This window comes from Nicotiana tomentosiformis, unplaced genomic scaffold, assembly GCF_000390325.3.
Source record: "Nicotiana tomentosiformis unplaced genomic scaffold, ASM39032v3 Un00163, whole genome shotgun sequence".
NCBI lineage: Eukaryota > Viridiplantae > Streptophyta > Magnoliopsida > Solanales > Solanaceae > Nicotiana > Nicotiana tomentosiformis.
Window position 1 is genome coordinate 7,714 of NW_027174722.1, and position 16,327 is coordinate 24,040.

The 16,327-nt window shown below is 37.9% G+C and overlaps 1 long non-coding RNA gene across 1 annotated transcript; it reads left to right on the forward strand.

Moving 5' to 3' along the window:
* Positions 1-7,035: 7,035 nt before the first annotated feature.
* Positions 7,036-9,032, forward strand: LOC138903924 (uncharacterized). Its single transcript, XR_011413211.1, has 3 exons — positions 7,036-7,252; positions 8,483-8,533; positions 8,613-9,032. It is a non-coding gene; the product is annotated as an uncharacterized lncRNA (long non-coding RNA).
* The last annotated feature ends 7,295 nt before the right edge of the window (positions 9,033-16,327 follow it).

Consider the following 16,327-nt stretch of genomic DNA (forward strand, 5'->3'; position numbering starts at 1 on the left):
TCATGTGAGGTCTGCATGCCCCCGAATGCACTTCACTCATGATCCGCTCAGCTTCTGTGGCATCTACGCATCTCAACAAGTTCAAATCCGGGGTCCTTTTGCACAAAATTTCCACATTCAGGAAGAAACCGCTGGCGAGCCTCCTTATAGATCTTTTTTGATCTCCCTTGGCGTGCTCTGGGTATTCTCTCATTTTCAGGAATCGTTTTATATCATGATACCATGGTTCACCATCTGGTTCTGTCTCAATTGTATTGCAGTAACCGTGTTGATTCCGAACTTGGATTTCTAGTGGATCGATATGGGTGTTTCCCGGATAAGGGAGCATCGAGGCTAAAGTAGCCAAATCATCGACTAGCTCGTTGTGAAACCTGGGAATATACCTGAACTCGATGGATTTGAATCTTTTGCTCAAATCTTGTACACATTGTCTGTATGGAATAAGCTTGATGTCTCGAGTCTCCCATTCGCCTTGGGCTTGCCAGATAAGCAAGTCAGAATCTCCCATAACCAGTAGTTCATGCACATCCAGATCGAGGTCCATTTTCAAACCCATGATACAGGCTTCGTATTCTGCCGTATTATTGGTAAAGAAGAACCGAAGCCGGGTTGTTGCAGGGTAATACTGTCCAATAGGTGAGATGAGGATTGCCCCGATCCCAACTCCTTTGATATTGACAGTTCCATCAAATTACATTTTCCATAGAGGGTTGTTGTCTGGAACTACTTCCTCTATTGAGTTGACCTCTTCATCTGGGAAGTATATTGTAAGTTGCTTGTACTCATCATCAACTGGATTCTCTGCCAAATAATCGGCCAAAGCCTGTGCTTTCATCGCGGTGCGAATGACATAGACGATGTCGAACTCTGTGAGCAGGATTTGCCATTTTGCGAGACTGCCGGTGGGCATTGGCTTTTGGAAGATATACTTCAGAGGATCCATTCTGGATATGAGGCAAGTATTATAGGCCAAAAGATAATGTCTCAACTTCTGAGCGACCCAAGTCAAAGCACAACATGTCCTTTCTAAAAGGGTGTACTTAACCTCATAATTGGTGAACTTCTTGCTCAAATAATAGATTGCATGTTCCTTTTTTCATGTCGCATCATGCTGTCCCAGAACGCATCCAAAGGAATTATCCATCACCGATAGATATAAAAACAAAGGCCTACCAGGTTCAGGTGGGACCAGTACAGAGGGTTTTGATAGATAATCTTTGATCTTGTCAAAAGCATTTTGGCAATCGTCCGTCCCCTTGATTGCATCATCCTTTTTCAGCAACTTAAAGATGGGCTCGCACGTGGTTGTCAGTTGAGAAATGAACCTACTGATGTAGTTCAACCTTCCGAGCAAACTCATGACCTCCCTTTTGTTCTTTGGGGGTGGTAGATCTCGAATGGACCTTATCTTTGATGGATCCAATTCGATGCCTCTCCAACTGACTATAAAATCGAGGAGTTTCCTAGATGGAACTCCAAACGCACATTTGGCTGGATTGAGCTCAAGGTTATACCTTCGAAGCCGTTCGAAGAACTTTTTCAAATCATTCACGTGATCAGCCTGTGTCTTTGATTTTATGATGACATCATCGATATATACTTCAATCTCTTTGTGCATCATGTCATGAAAAATAGTGGTCATGGCCCTCATGTAAGTTGCCCCTGCATTCTTTAAACCAAATGGCATGACCCTATAACAATAGGTACCCCACGGAGGGGTGAAAGCGGTCTTTTCTGCATCACCCTCATCCATTAGAATCTGGTGGTACCCATCATAGCAATCCACGAACGACTGTATCTCATGCTTTGCACAATTATCTACAAGAATATGGATGTTCGGCAAAGGAAAATTATCCTTAGGACTTGCTTTGTTCAGGTCTTTGTAGTCAACACAGACTCTAGTTTTTCCATCTTTCTTTGGCACGGACACAACATTTGCCACCCATGTGGTGTATCGTACAGCTCTGACAACATTGGCGCTCAATTGCTTCATTATTTCCTCTCTGATTTTATCACTCATGTCCGTTTTAAATTTTCGCTGCTTCTGTTGGACTGGTGGAAAATCAGGATACGTGGGAAGCTTATGAACCACTAAATTGGCGCTTAAACCGGGCATATCATCATAAGACCAGGAAAACACATCTATATACTCAAATAAAAGTTGAATCAAGGCATCTCTGGTTTTTTGTTCAGTGTGAATTCTTATCTTTATTTCTCTGACTTCTTCATGACCTCCGATATTAATTGGCTCAGTTTCATTGAGGTTGGGCCTAGACTTGTTTTCAAATTGTTCCAACTCTCTTTTTATTTCATCAAAAACCTTATCTTCATCATATTCGACCTCTTGATGCATTATTTCGAAATTAGACAGCTTTTGAGATCTGGGCGTGAATTTCGCATGCATGTCATGTTATTAAAGCTGGCATTAACAAAACTGAAATGGAAATAAAATGGCAGGAATTAGGAAAAGGAAAAGATACAAAATACGAAACCGAACTGCATTTCATTGAATTTGAAAGGATAGAAGGGTTAACGTAAAAATAAAACAATCATACTAAGATATTTGGATTACAACCCTGAAAGTAACCCAAAGTACAAAAGAAAGAAGCTGCAAAAGTCAACTACCAAGACTCTTTCCTTGTGGGGAGAGGAGTTGCTTCCCAGTTATTGAGCATTGTTTTTGGGCCAATTAGTTGCATATCGGCACGACTAGTGCCTTCACCAGCCTGGATCATATTCACTTCAGAAAACATCTGCCTGAGGCCATGGCAAATTTCATCAATGTTTGCATGCGCCGAGGAATTTTGACCATGTTTGAATCGTGGCACGACAAAAGTGTAGAAAATGTGAGGGATAGGTTGCTGCAAGACCCACTCGTACTTTTTGCGGTGCTTGTCTATGTCTTTGTCTGCTTGTGTTGGCCTGAAGCCTAAACCAAAAGTACCCTTGTTACTAAACGGAGAAATGGAATCTGAAATTCCTTGCAATGATGCCCCTAAGCCTTTTCCTGGATCATAACCTTGTCTCATCGTAAGTGCAGCCACCATTACAGATGTGGCAAAGAGACGAGGATGCAGAATAGGCTTTCCTTCCTCAACATGGTCCACAACAACCACTTCGAAAGCCTGATAGAGAATAGACTCGCATCCTTCTTTGGCCTCAATACATGGGATTAACGGGTCTTTATAAATGGATGACTCGTCTTCTCCGTGAACAATAATTTCTTGCCTGTCGTGCTCGAATTTGAGCATCTGATGCAAGGTGGATGGCACACCTCGGGCCGTATGGATCCATGGCCTTCCAAGAAGAAAGTTATAAGAAGTTTCCATGTCCACTACTTGGAAGACAATTTCAAAATCAACAGGCCCAATCGTCATGGTGAGGTTGATCTCCCCAATAGTATCTCTCGCTGAGCCATAAAAAGCCCGGATGCGAACATTGCTGGGTCAGATCCTGTCTGTATTGATCTTCATACTTTGCAAGGTAGAGAGAGGGCATACATCTACACTCGAGCCTCCATCAACCATGACTCGCTTCACATAATGCCCCTCACATTTGACAATCAAATGCAAAGCCTTATTGTGACCGGCTCCCTCCTCAGGAAGTTCATCATCAGTAAAAGAAATTATGTTCACCTCAAAAAATCTATTGGCCATCTTCTCTAATTGATTCACGGTGGTATTCTCTGAGACTTGTGCCTCATTCAGGATTTTGATTAGTACACGGGCATGCTCTCCTGAGTGTATGAGCAAAGATAACAGAGAGATTTGGGGAGGAGTCTTTCTCAGCTGGTCAATGATTGAGTAATCCTGAACTTTTATCTTTTTCAAAAACTCCTCCGCCTCTTCTTCAGTGACCGGTTTCTTTATTGGCATTTGGCCTTCTCTGATTTGCTTAGCCTTCCTCAATTCTTATGGAGAGTAATACCTCCCTGATCGAGTCAAACCTCCAGTTTCCCCCACTTCTTCTATGATTTCCTTGCCTTTGTAGGTTACTACAATTTTTTTGTAGTTCCAAGGGATGGTTTTCCTATTTGTTACACGGGGTTGTGTGGCAGGCCTGATTATGATCGGCTCTATTATACCCGTTGTACCACCCTGATTCTCCTTTGTGATGGGGTGACCTCCAAGGACATATAACTTTGGGCTTGGAACATTGGAGCGAACTTCCAACCTCAAGATTTTTGGAAAAAATAAAGTTGCCCTTTTCTGAGCTCTGGGCGCCTTTCACAATCAACGGTGCATCTAGGCTTGGACTTACTTCCAGTTTGGTTCCCTCTTGAATCGTTACCACTATCATTTCTGCTCGACCAACCGGCTTGTATTCATGATCTCGGCCAATCATTCCCACAAAATGACCATCATTGTGTACTGGCAGCGGGTTATTGGTCACATTAGGAGGGTCCTCGCCATTCATGACTACAATCAATTTTTCAACAATGAGTCTTTCTATGGCTCTTTTCAGGGTCCAACAGTCATCAGTGCTATGCCCCAGAGCACCTGAATGATATTCACATCTAGCATTTGCTTGAAATCCATGTGAATCGGGATGCATATGGTGGGGTGTGATGGGTCCAATCATGCCTATCTGCTTCAACTTCTGGAACAGACTAGAGTATGATTCTGCCAATGGAGTAAATGTTTCCACCGGCCTTTGCTCTCGACCATAGTCCTGCCTAGGACGAGCATTATAGGGTGCCCGAAAATTTTGCTGCTGAGGTCGGGGTAATCTTGGAGCTGGTGCCCGTACCTGTTGATTGGGAGGGCGAGCATATGATTGAGCAATAAACATTGTATATAGTGGCTATCCCACAGAGTACTGAGGAATTGTCGGGGGATAGTAATGTTGAGGGTAGCTGGATTGCCCCTGCTGAACTTGCACATAAGGGTGCGATGCCCCTCTTTAAACTTCCCTGGATCCCGAAGTCATCATGGACCCTTCTTCTCTCTTCTTTCTATTTGCCAAACTTCCCGACCCATTTTGGATAGCTTGGGTGGTGGCTTTGAGAGCAGCTTGACTTACAATTCTGCCAGTCTTGAGGCCATTTTCGACCATTTCTCCTATTTTGATCGCTTCCGCAAAAGGTCTACCCATTGCGGATATCATGTTCTGAAAGTAATCAGGCTCTTGGGCCTCCAGAAAAACAGTGATCAACTCGTGATTATCCATGGGTGGCTTAACTCTAGTTGCTTGCTCCCTCCACTTGATTGCATACTCCCTAAAGCTTTCAGTCGGCTTTTTCTTCATATTGGACAGGGAATTGCGATCCGGCGCAATATCTATGTTGTATTGAAATTGTTTGACGTAGGCTTGGGCCATGTCATCCCAGACATGCCAGTGAGAGATATCTTGGTCAATGAACCATTTGGAGGCTACCCCCACAAGACTTTCCCCAAAATAAGCCATCAGTAATTCTTCTTTTCCACCTGGACCCCTCAGCTGGTTGCAGTACCTTTTGAAATGGGCGATAGGGTCGCCGTGTCTATCATACTTCTCGAATTTTGGGGTCTTGAACCCTGGTGGAAAATGGATGTGAGGGAACATGCATAGATCACTGAACGAAACACTTTTGTGAACCCCTAGTCCCTGTATGTTCTTTATGTTCTGTTCAAGACTTTTCATTTTCCTGGCCATCTCATCTGACTCAACCGTCTTGGCAAGCTTTTCATTTTCCACTGGTGACTCGTACTGAGGAGTCTGATTACATGGAGCCGAGACCCCGAAAGTCATATTTGGAGAGTAGTATTGGCCATCATAAGCATGAGATGGTAGCTCGTTGATTGGCCTCGTCATAGGAGGTGGAGGCGGGATTGTGTATGTCGGTGCGCCAGACACGACTAGAGGAGTGTTCCTGACTGGTGCGACTGGAGGTCGCACATTAGAGGTACCAGGAGCAACGTGGAGGCTGTAGTTTGGCACATAACCTGGTGGTAGAATGTGGTCGCTCGTTGAATAGAGCGGTGGTTGAGTAGTCAGGGGTATGGTGGAAGTTCCCTCTGAGGGACCCCGGGGTGGAGGCTGACCAGACACCCAAGCTTGATATACATCAGATAATTGCTGTCTCAATTTTCTTATTTCCTCCGACTCTTGTTCAACTTATTGACCCTGGGGGTCGTCACTGATCAGCTCGATCTCATCATCGTTTGCCATTACTACTGCTCCCTTAGATCTAGTGAAGTAGTGGTGTGTTGCCAGTTTCACCACAAACCAACCACCTTAAGCTTACTAAGGTAAGAGACAGCAAATGTGTTAGGGTTAAGCATTTTATAGATGTGAATCACACATAATGTGCCATGCTCCTATCATTGTCACTATTTCTAACATGCTTTTGAAAGCTTCATGTTTCATTCCGGCTTATGAGGTAGCTTCTTATTGACGCTCTTATTTTCTTCTTCTTCTTCTTTTTTCCACTTACGCCTCATTTTGATCCGTCATCTTAGAATCATTGAAAAATATTTTGATCGAACCTTTTGTGGGTTGCCTACGTATCATGTCGCCGCATGAATCAGATCATTACGTAATTAAAGGGGATTGGGAATAGACAGACCCATTTTTTATTTTTTTTTCTTTTTTTATATATAAAGATTTTTAAATATATTTTTTGATTTTTTTTTCTTTTTATGAAATTTTGAATTGTTTTTTTAAAAAGAAGGAATTCTAAAGAAGGAAGAAAATATTTTGGATTTTGATTTGAATATTATTTTTTTTTTAAAAGGAAGAAAATATTTTTGGATTTTTGGTCTAAAAAAAAAAAAGAAATTTCTAGAGAAATATCTTTTTGAATTTTTGAAAATTGGGGGCCGGAACCGATGAGGTTTGCCTACGTATCTCACCTAAGTTACTGGTAAATGTTAGTATTACTTCTTGGTTTGGGTCAAAAAGCATTTAAGCAGGCTAGCATTTGGTAATTTTCTACAATTGAAAGTCAGTTGTTCCGAGTTCATAGAGAGCATGACTAAATGTCTTCTCTGATGATTATATTTGTAATGATCTTTATGGAATTGTTAATTTCAGTCTTGAATTTGCTGGAAATCATGCGCTATCATTAATCAGATGAGAAACAGTTGTTTTATACTTTATGTCCTAATTGTTGTCATTCACTTGAAAAATTCTCAGATTGGGCAGCTATTTTGACGTGCTTAATGACCATAAAGGGCTTACTGCATGAATCGAAATATCATAGGAGGTGGCTATGGTCTTCGTGCTGCATTGGCATGATTGTAGCAGTGTTTTGGTTGCATCACATGCTAAGGTGAGCTTCTTAGCACAGTAAGGTTTTATTTTACTTCTAACTATACTCAACAGCCACTTTTGGGATTTTAAACTACCTAAACAACTGAAACTGAAGGAGTAACCGAGTAGAGCATTTAATTTTGCCTGTTGGTTTCCTACGAATGAGCTCAGAATATTGTGGATAGTCCCTTGCCACTGCATTTTAACAGTTTCAGTTTCTTTTTCTACTAATGATCTTTTCCTTTTATTGACAATGAATCCTATACATATGATAGAAACTGCCATCATATTTTCTGTAGTCGTGATATGCCATATATACTACGGAAAAGGGTTAAAAATATCGCTTTGCTGTTGAATATTGTTTAAAATTACCCTCCGTTATACTATTGGTTCAGAATAACCCTTACCGTGCTAATATTGATCAAAAATACCCTCCAGTTAACGGAGGTGCTGGCAGACATTTAAGAATTTGGCCCATCCGAATTTATTTTTTACATAGACCCGACCCGATAACCGACCCAAAAAATTAAACCCTAAGAATATTTTTTCTTCATGAAATTTCAGTTCATTTTGGCAGCTTCTTCCCTTATCCCTTCAACTCCTTACCCCATTTATATATGGCAACTTGCAGAAGCAGATGAAAATGGAGAGAGATATCTCTGCAAAAAAAATGAACGTTGCTTTGTTCTTGAGTTCCATGACTGTTTCTTAAAGAAACTATGAACAAATGGAATATATAAAAGAGTCTTTCAGACATTGAATCAGAGAATATACCAGTAAGATATGTGTGTACAAGCCAGAGGTTATCAACATGTTACTTCTTAATCCTTTATCCAAACCAAGTATAATTGGTCGGTTCTCGTTGCTCATATTTCATAGATTAGACTTTTTGTAGATCTCATTCTTGACTTTATTTGGAACTTTGTTTCAGCTACTAATGGAAACAGGCTGCCATTGATGGAGGGTTTGGATCGTAGAGAAGAGAAGGAAAGAAAGAAGAAAAAAAAGTATTGTTTAGGGTTTAATTTCTTAGATCGGGTACCGGGTATTGGGTCGGGTCAGTGTAAAAATAAATCTGGATGGACCAAATGCTTAAATGGCTTCTATGTGGCACCTCCATTAATTGGAGGGTATATTGGATCAATAGTTGCACGGTAGGGGTTCTTTTGAGCCAATAGTATAACGGAGGATAATTTTAAGTATTCGATAGTAAAGGGATATCTTTGAGCCTTTTACATGTCTTTTGCAGGTTGGCCAAATTTAGATGGGATAGTTTGTGGCTACCAGTAGGGCCCCTTAGGTAAGCCTGTTTTTTACTGTTTCCACATTCTTAATTATGCCTTCTGCTGAAAAACTATCATCGAACTTTGAAATTGCAGTGGAGCTGGAATCTGCATTTACGTAGACCATTTACTAAATGTGTCATCTGAAGAAATACGGAAACTTAGAAGATATATGTATGCATATAAAGCCAGGTAAGAGTTTAGAGGATGTATTTATGGGCCCTTAAAGCCAGTTAAGAGTGTCGCCCTAATCGATTTATAGCACTCAACTAGTTCCATTATAGATTTTCCCTCTTTTTTTGTCTGGTGTACGATGACTATGAGATGTATTGTAAAGTTCCGGAGAGTTTGTCTGATAGGAAGGGGCTTAAATTAATGGCGGAAGCTCTTTTATTCCATCATTCCCATTTCCCTCAATGGGAATTCTCTGTTTTGATATATATATGGCACTGTAAATACTTTGTTCCTGGTACTAATATACTTTCGTTCTGGTGGGAATTTTTGTTCCCCTGCGAATCCTGGCTGTTTGAATATGCTTATGAATTCGTGTAAATGTTTGATTTGATTACGCACGTTATTATGCTTGGCTTTTTACTGTTAATTGTCTGTCATTCAGATTAAAGCAACAAAAGCGAATATATTTCCCAAGTTTCACACGCTTACCTTTGTGTACAAATTGTTGACTCAACAAGAGATCAAAGAGGATTGTCCAGCAGTTAGTTTGTACTTTATACACCAAGCGTTAATAATGAATCCAACACCAATAAACTCAATGTAATCACACAAACGGGGTCTAAAGAGGGTAGTGTATGCGCAGACTTTACCCCTACCTTGTGAATACAGAGAGGTTGGGGAGGGTACTGTATACACAAACTTTACCCCTACCCCGTAAAGATAGAGAAAATATTTCTGATAGACCATCGCTCAATGAAAGCACGAATAATAAATCCTACCATAGAACTCTGCATAAACTAAAACATTGTTTGGTGAATAAGAAAAAATTATCGTTGTAGAACTAATCAGAGGCGGAGCTAGGATTTGAATCTTATGGGTTCGGGAGTATAATAGTTTTAAGTTATTGAGTTCTAAATTAATAATTTGTACATATTCATTAGATTTCTTAATACAAATACAAGGTTTGAACAAAATTTACTGAATTTGACGAACGTCAAGGTCAATTTTCTTAACGTATCAAAATCAGACTCATTCTTATTCTTGATTTATTTTATATGGGTCTCTGATGTTATATTTATCCACCTTCCAGATGTTTAAGCATGGACATCGCGGGAGGGGGGGGGGGAGGCTCAACTAAGTATGTCGCATTGATCGAAAAAATGTTGTTTTAACTCCTTATATGGTTTTGAATAATCTCCTCGTGAACTAGTTTTTAAGATTGAGTTAGGTTAAAGACTTATTTTCTTATATTATCATCGATCTCATGTGGATCTAGCTTTTAAATTTAATTAGTTGGTATAAAATACTACTACTACATTTACTAACTATTAACCAAACGAGAATACAGACTTAGTGTGTGTCTTTGTGTATATTTTCTAAAATATTCAGTTATAAAGGTATAAATCAAAAGATGAGTCACTACAACAAATTTCGCCTAAGGCCTCCAGAAACGCGTTGCTAAAGATATTTGCGGGCATGCTTTTATCTGTGTGGCCTTTATTACAAGCTTTGGGCAACGGTTACAAGAACCCAATATATAGCGAGCTAAAACATGTATCAGCCTCTTTAGGCCCAAGGCAACTTTATGTTGGACTATATACATGACACAACAAGCATTTATACTGTATTTACCATTCATAACTATGCTTTTCAAAAAAATATCATTCATAGCTATATTTAAATTTTGTAGCCAAAAAAAAAACTATAGTATTGAAACAAAAGATTTGTAATAAGAGAGCAATAAGCTTTCATTGCTCAGTTGGTTAGAGCACCTGCTTAGTAAGTAGAGATTTGGAGCTCGACTCTCAATAAGAGCATTTTATTTTTGTATTTACCTTGGTTATACATGTTATATCCTTTGTATACACCCGTATTTTGCCTCGTGCGAACGAATACGATTAATAAAGGTTGTATTCGTTATGCGAACAAATACAATTGTGTGAACGAATATAGTTGATTTAAACACATCTTGTATTCGTTGAGCGTCTAAATACAAGTGATACAATCTTATAACAATTGAACAGTAGCTACGAATAGTAATTAGGCAAACTATAGTTACGTATGGTAATTAGGCTCTAAAGTGTAGTACTTTATGAAGGTTTTCATTCAATTAATTTTAAGTTTTTTTTACATCCATTTGGTTTCATCATGCATGGTACTGGCTTCATAAGAGAAATTGCGATTAAATTAGTTGGATCAATAAAAGATGAGTTAAAAGGACTAATCATGTGATTAGTTTCCCTTACATTAATTATTTTCATTCATCGACTATTTAATGAACATAGTAGATCATTAAGGGAAAAATTCACAAATAGCCACTTTCCATCCCATATAATTGGAAAATAGTCATTGTCATGGGATTTTATATTTCACGTGTGAAACTCCGGGACATTTTCATGGTGCTTTACTTCCGAAGATTACAATACCATGGAAGTGACTATTTCTCAATTACAATGCTGAAAAGTGACTAACTCGTGCTATTACTTCGACCATTTCACTTGGCCCATTAGCAATGAAAACACAATAGCAATCCAATAGATAGTGGGATTTAAACAAACAAATTAAAGCCTCGTATGACATATCTCTTGAATTTGAGGATTTCAATACGTCTAAATTCAAACATCGTGACGCTGCATATGAATTTAGTGGGGCAAAATATAAAAGTGGTATATCCGCCAGCTAAAAATTATATAAAAAAATATGTATCTTATATATATATATATATATTCAAAAAAACACATTTTGTCGGCTATTATCTTTTGGAACGGCTAAAAATTTACGTTTCTCAATTTATAGTAAGCTTACTACGTTCCTGGTAAATAACAAAGTAATTAGACAATTTGAGTGCACCGTGCAGTTATAAAAAAACTAAAAAAAATCAATAAATTTATACTTTATTTCATACAAATTGCCCAAGTCATGTAAATCACGAGAACTATTAAACTCAATCCAGTACAAAAATATTTAAAATTAATATATTTATTTGCATGTAAACAACAACATTGTCGCAACTACAAAATACTATATAGTGCGGCTGCAGACTGGGCATGTAGCAGAATTGGACATTCATTCATGGATGCAATTAGGGTGAAACTTGTGATCGCATGGAAGCTTGAGTTCTCCTCCCATCATCGCTTCCCTGCAGACCGTACAAATCTCTGCATCTTGCGTCTCCTCTACAGGATTCCCCTCCATCTCTACGTCTAATGGATTATCTTGCATCTTTCCGATGCAACTACGACGAGTACACTGTCTCTTGATATATATATTATACTTTAATTTTTTTCCTTTTAAATTTGTTTTATATGTCATACATAGATTTTTAGAATATATTAGATTTTTGAATAGTTTGTTTTTACTAATATACAAAAGATGCATGCGTGACGCACGAGAGCACATGAGGCGCACATGAAGCTAGTTTTATGTGATTTACTTGAGACCTTCTAAGTTTTTAAGTATTAGTTTCTCAAAGCAACTCCAATAAAATGAGATTCCTTTTATAATTAAAATAGCTCGATAACTTAATTATTCTTAATTAACTTATATGCTAGGCAACTATTAGGCGTGCTTAAATTTTTCAATCACATATTCGCCCGCATATAGTGGTTATGACACTTGATAAATTCTTCATATTAAATTTTTATAAATCATAAATACAGTAACTGATCCAAAATAAAAGCTACAAACAGACTTGTGGATGTGCCAGACACATTAACAACAAAAATCAAATAGCAATCTAATAGATAGCGGGCTTTAGACAAACAAACTAAAACCTCATATGATATATTTCTTGGATTGGGGATTTTTAACACTTCAAAGTTCAAATATTGCTACGCTGCATATGAATTTAGTGGGGCAAAATATAAAAGTGGTATATCCGCTAGCTAAAAATTTTATATATATATATACACATATATATATATATATATATATATATATATATATATGTATGTATTATTGGCTATTATCTTCTAGAGCGGCTAAAAATTTATACTTTTCAATTTATAGTAAGCTTACTACGATAATTGTAAATGACAAAGTAATTAGGGAATTTGAGTGTGTCGTGCAGTTGTAAAAAACTAAAAAAAAAATCAGTAAGCTTATACTTCATTTCATACTAATTGCATAAGTCATCTAAATCACAAAAACTATTAAACTCAATTCAGTACAAATATATTTAAAATTAATAGTTTTATTTGCATGTAAAAAGCAACAATATTGCAGCGACTACAAAATACACTAGTGCGGCGATAGACTGGGCACATAGTAGAATTGGACATCCATCTATGGATGCAATGAAGGTGAAACTTGTGGCCGCATGGAAGCTCGACTTCTCCTCCTGTCATTGCTTCCTAGTAGATCGTACAAATCTCCGCATCCTGCGTCTCATCTGCAGGATGCTCCTGCATCTCTATGTCCATGTCCACTGGATCATCTCGGCTACATAGACACCACCTCCTAATACAATAATAAATGCACACGTGAGTGCTATCAGAGCTCTAATAAAAGAGTAGGATTTTCACGCAGGCTCTGACCAGCTACCACAGTGGAGCACATGTTGCGCAACAACATGACACCCGGACAGTAGAGTTAGCCCGGTGTATAACATTACCATGTGGGGTAGTCTTGCTAACCCTAATGAAGGAATTAGGAAACCAACCAAAATGCAATAAGCCAAGAGGAAACCAACCAAAATGCAGTTCGTGTTGGCAGAATGCAGGGCAAAAGGAATGACCGTGAAAGTGTAAGGAAGTTTTGCATTCTTTATATAACAAGAGGAATGAACGAGATATTGTGTGTGTCTCACGTGCGTCACAGTCACACGTGCATCTTCTGTATATTGGTAAAAAAAAATTAAAATATTATATATTTTCAAACTCTATGTATGACATATAAAACAAAATTAAAAGAAAAAAAATCCCAAGTTATATTTGTATACAGGTCAATACAAATTCTTATCACCCTTTTATTTAATAATTGGATGAATTGTTGTATCACTTAATGTTTCATTGATGGCTATAAATAACAAAGAAATATTGCATTGGCTGAAGATCGGTCATACGAAACATAGAAGTGCAAGGCATAAGGCGTAGAATGACTAGAATAACTAAAGAAAAATTTGGAAGAGCAGTTACCTTGGCTATGGTGGCAGCTATGATACACCAGATATGGAAGGCCAAAAATGAAACTATTTGGAAGCTAAAAGTCCCAAGACCTCAGCTGATTTGTGACAAGGTTAAGCAAGACTGTAAGTATAGATTTTTTGACATTCTGAAGAGTGGACTGGACATCAAAGGAAGATGATGGATAATAGAATCATACAAATAGACAAACGCAAAATATAGAATGAGAATATATAGGGAAAATGGAAAGTAAGGTATAGGATATAGGGGACATAAGGGACAGTTAGGTATATGATATAAGGTAGAATGAGAATGTACAGGGGAAATGAAAAATAAGGTATAGGATATAGGGGACTGTTAATTGTTGTTAGTACTGTGTGAGACCTTTGTATTTGTATTACACCTTCATATTTGTTTTTAGTGGTGATTAATAATATTTGTTATTTCCACCCACAAAAGAGATTTGGCAGAGGGAACGGTTAATTGTTGTTAGTACTGTGTGAGACCTTTGTATTTGTATTACACCTTTGTATTTATTTTTAGTGGTGATTAATAATATTTGTTATTTTTACCAAAAAAAGAGAATTGGCAGACCCAATTATCACAAAAGATGAGCTCAAATAGAAGGAAGATCTTATAGAGATGATCTTAAAGACTAGGGCAGAATGCAAGTAACTGCTTGAATTTTACAATATCATATACTCTCTCCCTTTCAATTTATGTGAACATATTTTCTTTTTAATCTGTGCCAAAAAGAATGACCAATTTCTTTATTTGGAAATAATTTATCTTTATACAATGAGTGCCACACCCCTTTTATGCCCCCCTCCCCCCTCCAAAACGATAATGTGTATTATGGATGGTGGGTTAAATAATTTTTCCAATTAAAGTGACAAACTTGATTAGGAATTATTTTATTTACAGAGTCGCCACTCGGAATTGATTTTTTGGGTGTTCCAAGTCACCTTTTATTTGAATCCTTAGTCAAAGGAATGTTTGACTCTATTATTATTGGTCTGCGAAAACAAAATCCGGGTAAGGAATTCTGTTGACCGGAGAGAAGGTGTAAGGCATTCCCGAGTCCCGTGGTTCTAGCACGGTTGCTTTATTGACTTAAACTTGGCATAAATTAATTTTGGATAAACTGTGATTTATTGGTTTCCATGTTTTATCTATCCGCTTTTAATTGCTTGATTATTCATAGTTATGGAATTATCTTCAAATGAGTCACGCGTACATGTACTCATTTTGTTTGGCGCGTTAAAAATCATATCACGCGTGCGTGTACAAAATTACTAGTACTTTTATTATTATTAAGATTGTGTCGTCCAAAGTTGCGTGAACGCATACCTTAGTTTTAATTTTGAAACTAGTAATTATGTCACGCGAACGTATACATAATCGCGATAATTTGATTAATTAAGAGCGTGCCTAAAACATACTATTGTATTCATGAATTTATCCTAAATATAATTTCAGATTATTGTGAGGCAAGGAGTTATGGAGCAATAAAGACAATGGGTCACCTTTTTCTCTTATTAAACTGGACGTGATAGAAATTATTTTGACCCAAATAACTTAAAATTAATCATAGCGTAATTAGCCTTTTAAGATCAACTAAGCAGGAGGCCCAGTTACTTTCAAATTTGCATCTCTAACCCAACAAGTAACTTAGCTAACAATCCTCTTAATTCATGCTTTCGTAGCCTAATGACTTGATCCCAACAAATGGAAACTAAAGAAGTACACTTTCAGTCTATTCTTTGATATTATCCAAAATAGTTTTTCTCCAAAATGTGCTTCTCAAATTTCACCTACGGCACATTTGAACTCAACCAAACCACGACTCATGTTATTATCAACAAATTTGATTATGACAGTCCAAAACTCAAATTAAATCTATTCAATTAACACATAAAATCCCAAACTTCAAACCAATATTAACATTGAATTCCTCAGCATAAAGATATGAATCAAATCACTAATGGAACAAGCCAAGAAGACATGACAGAAGCTAACACCAAAACTTTATTTATCACAAGCATCAACTAAATTTTGAGATTAAAAGTACGTAACGGACCTCAATACTCGACTTTTACGGGCCTGGAAGACCGAAAACAGCATGACCACGGCAAGATGGGAACTTCGCCGGACAGAAACTTTCACCTCGGCGAACTCGACCGGAACTTTGACGGAGCTCGATTACTCGACTAATTTTCGCCGGAGTGAATGAGTGTTTAATAACTAGTTTCGAGACTGCTTGGCGCCAGTCTTTTTGCTGATTTTTGTGGTGGTTTTAAGGTGTTTCGCAGCTGATATTTTGGTGAAAAAAAAGGCTTTTTTCAGTTGCTTTTGGAGCCAAAGATGGAGGAAAAATCTTTGAAGCTTTGGTGGTCGATGAGGTATTTTAATGGAGATTTTGTGGTAGTCTCATAGTAGAAAGTTGTTGCGTTTTGGCTTTGGACCAGAAGAAAAACAAAGCGGCGCCCAGGTTTTTCTCTTCACTCTTTTATT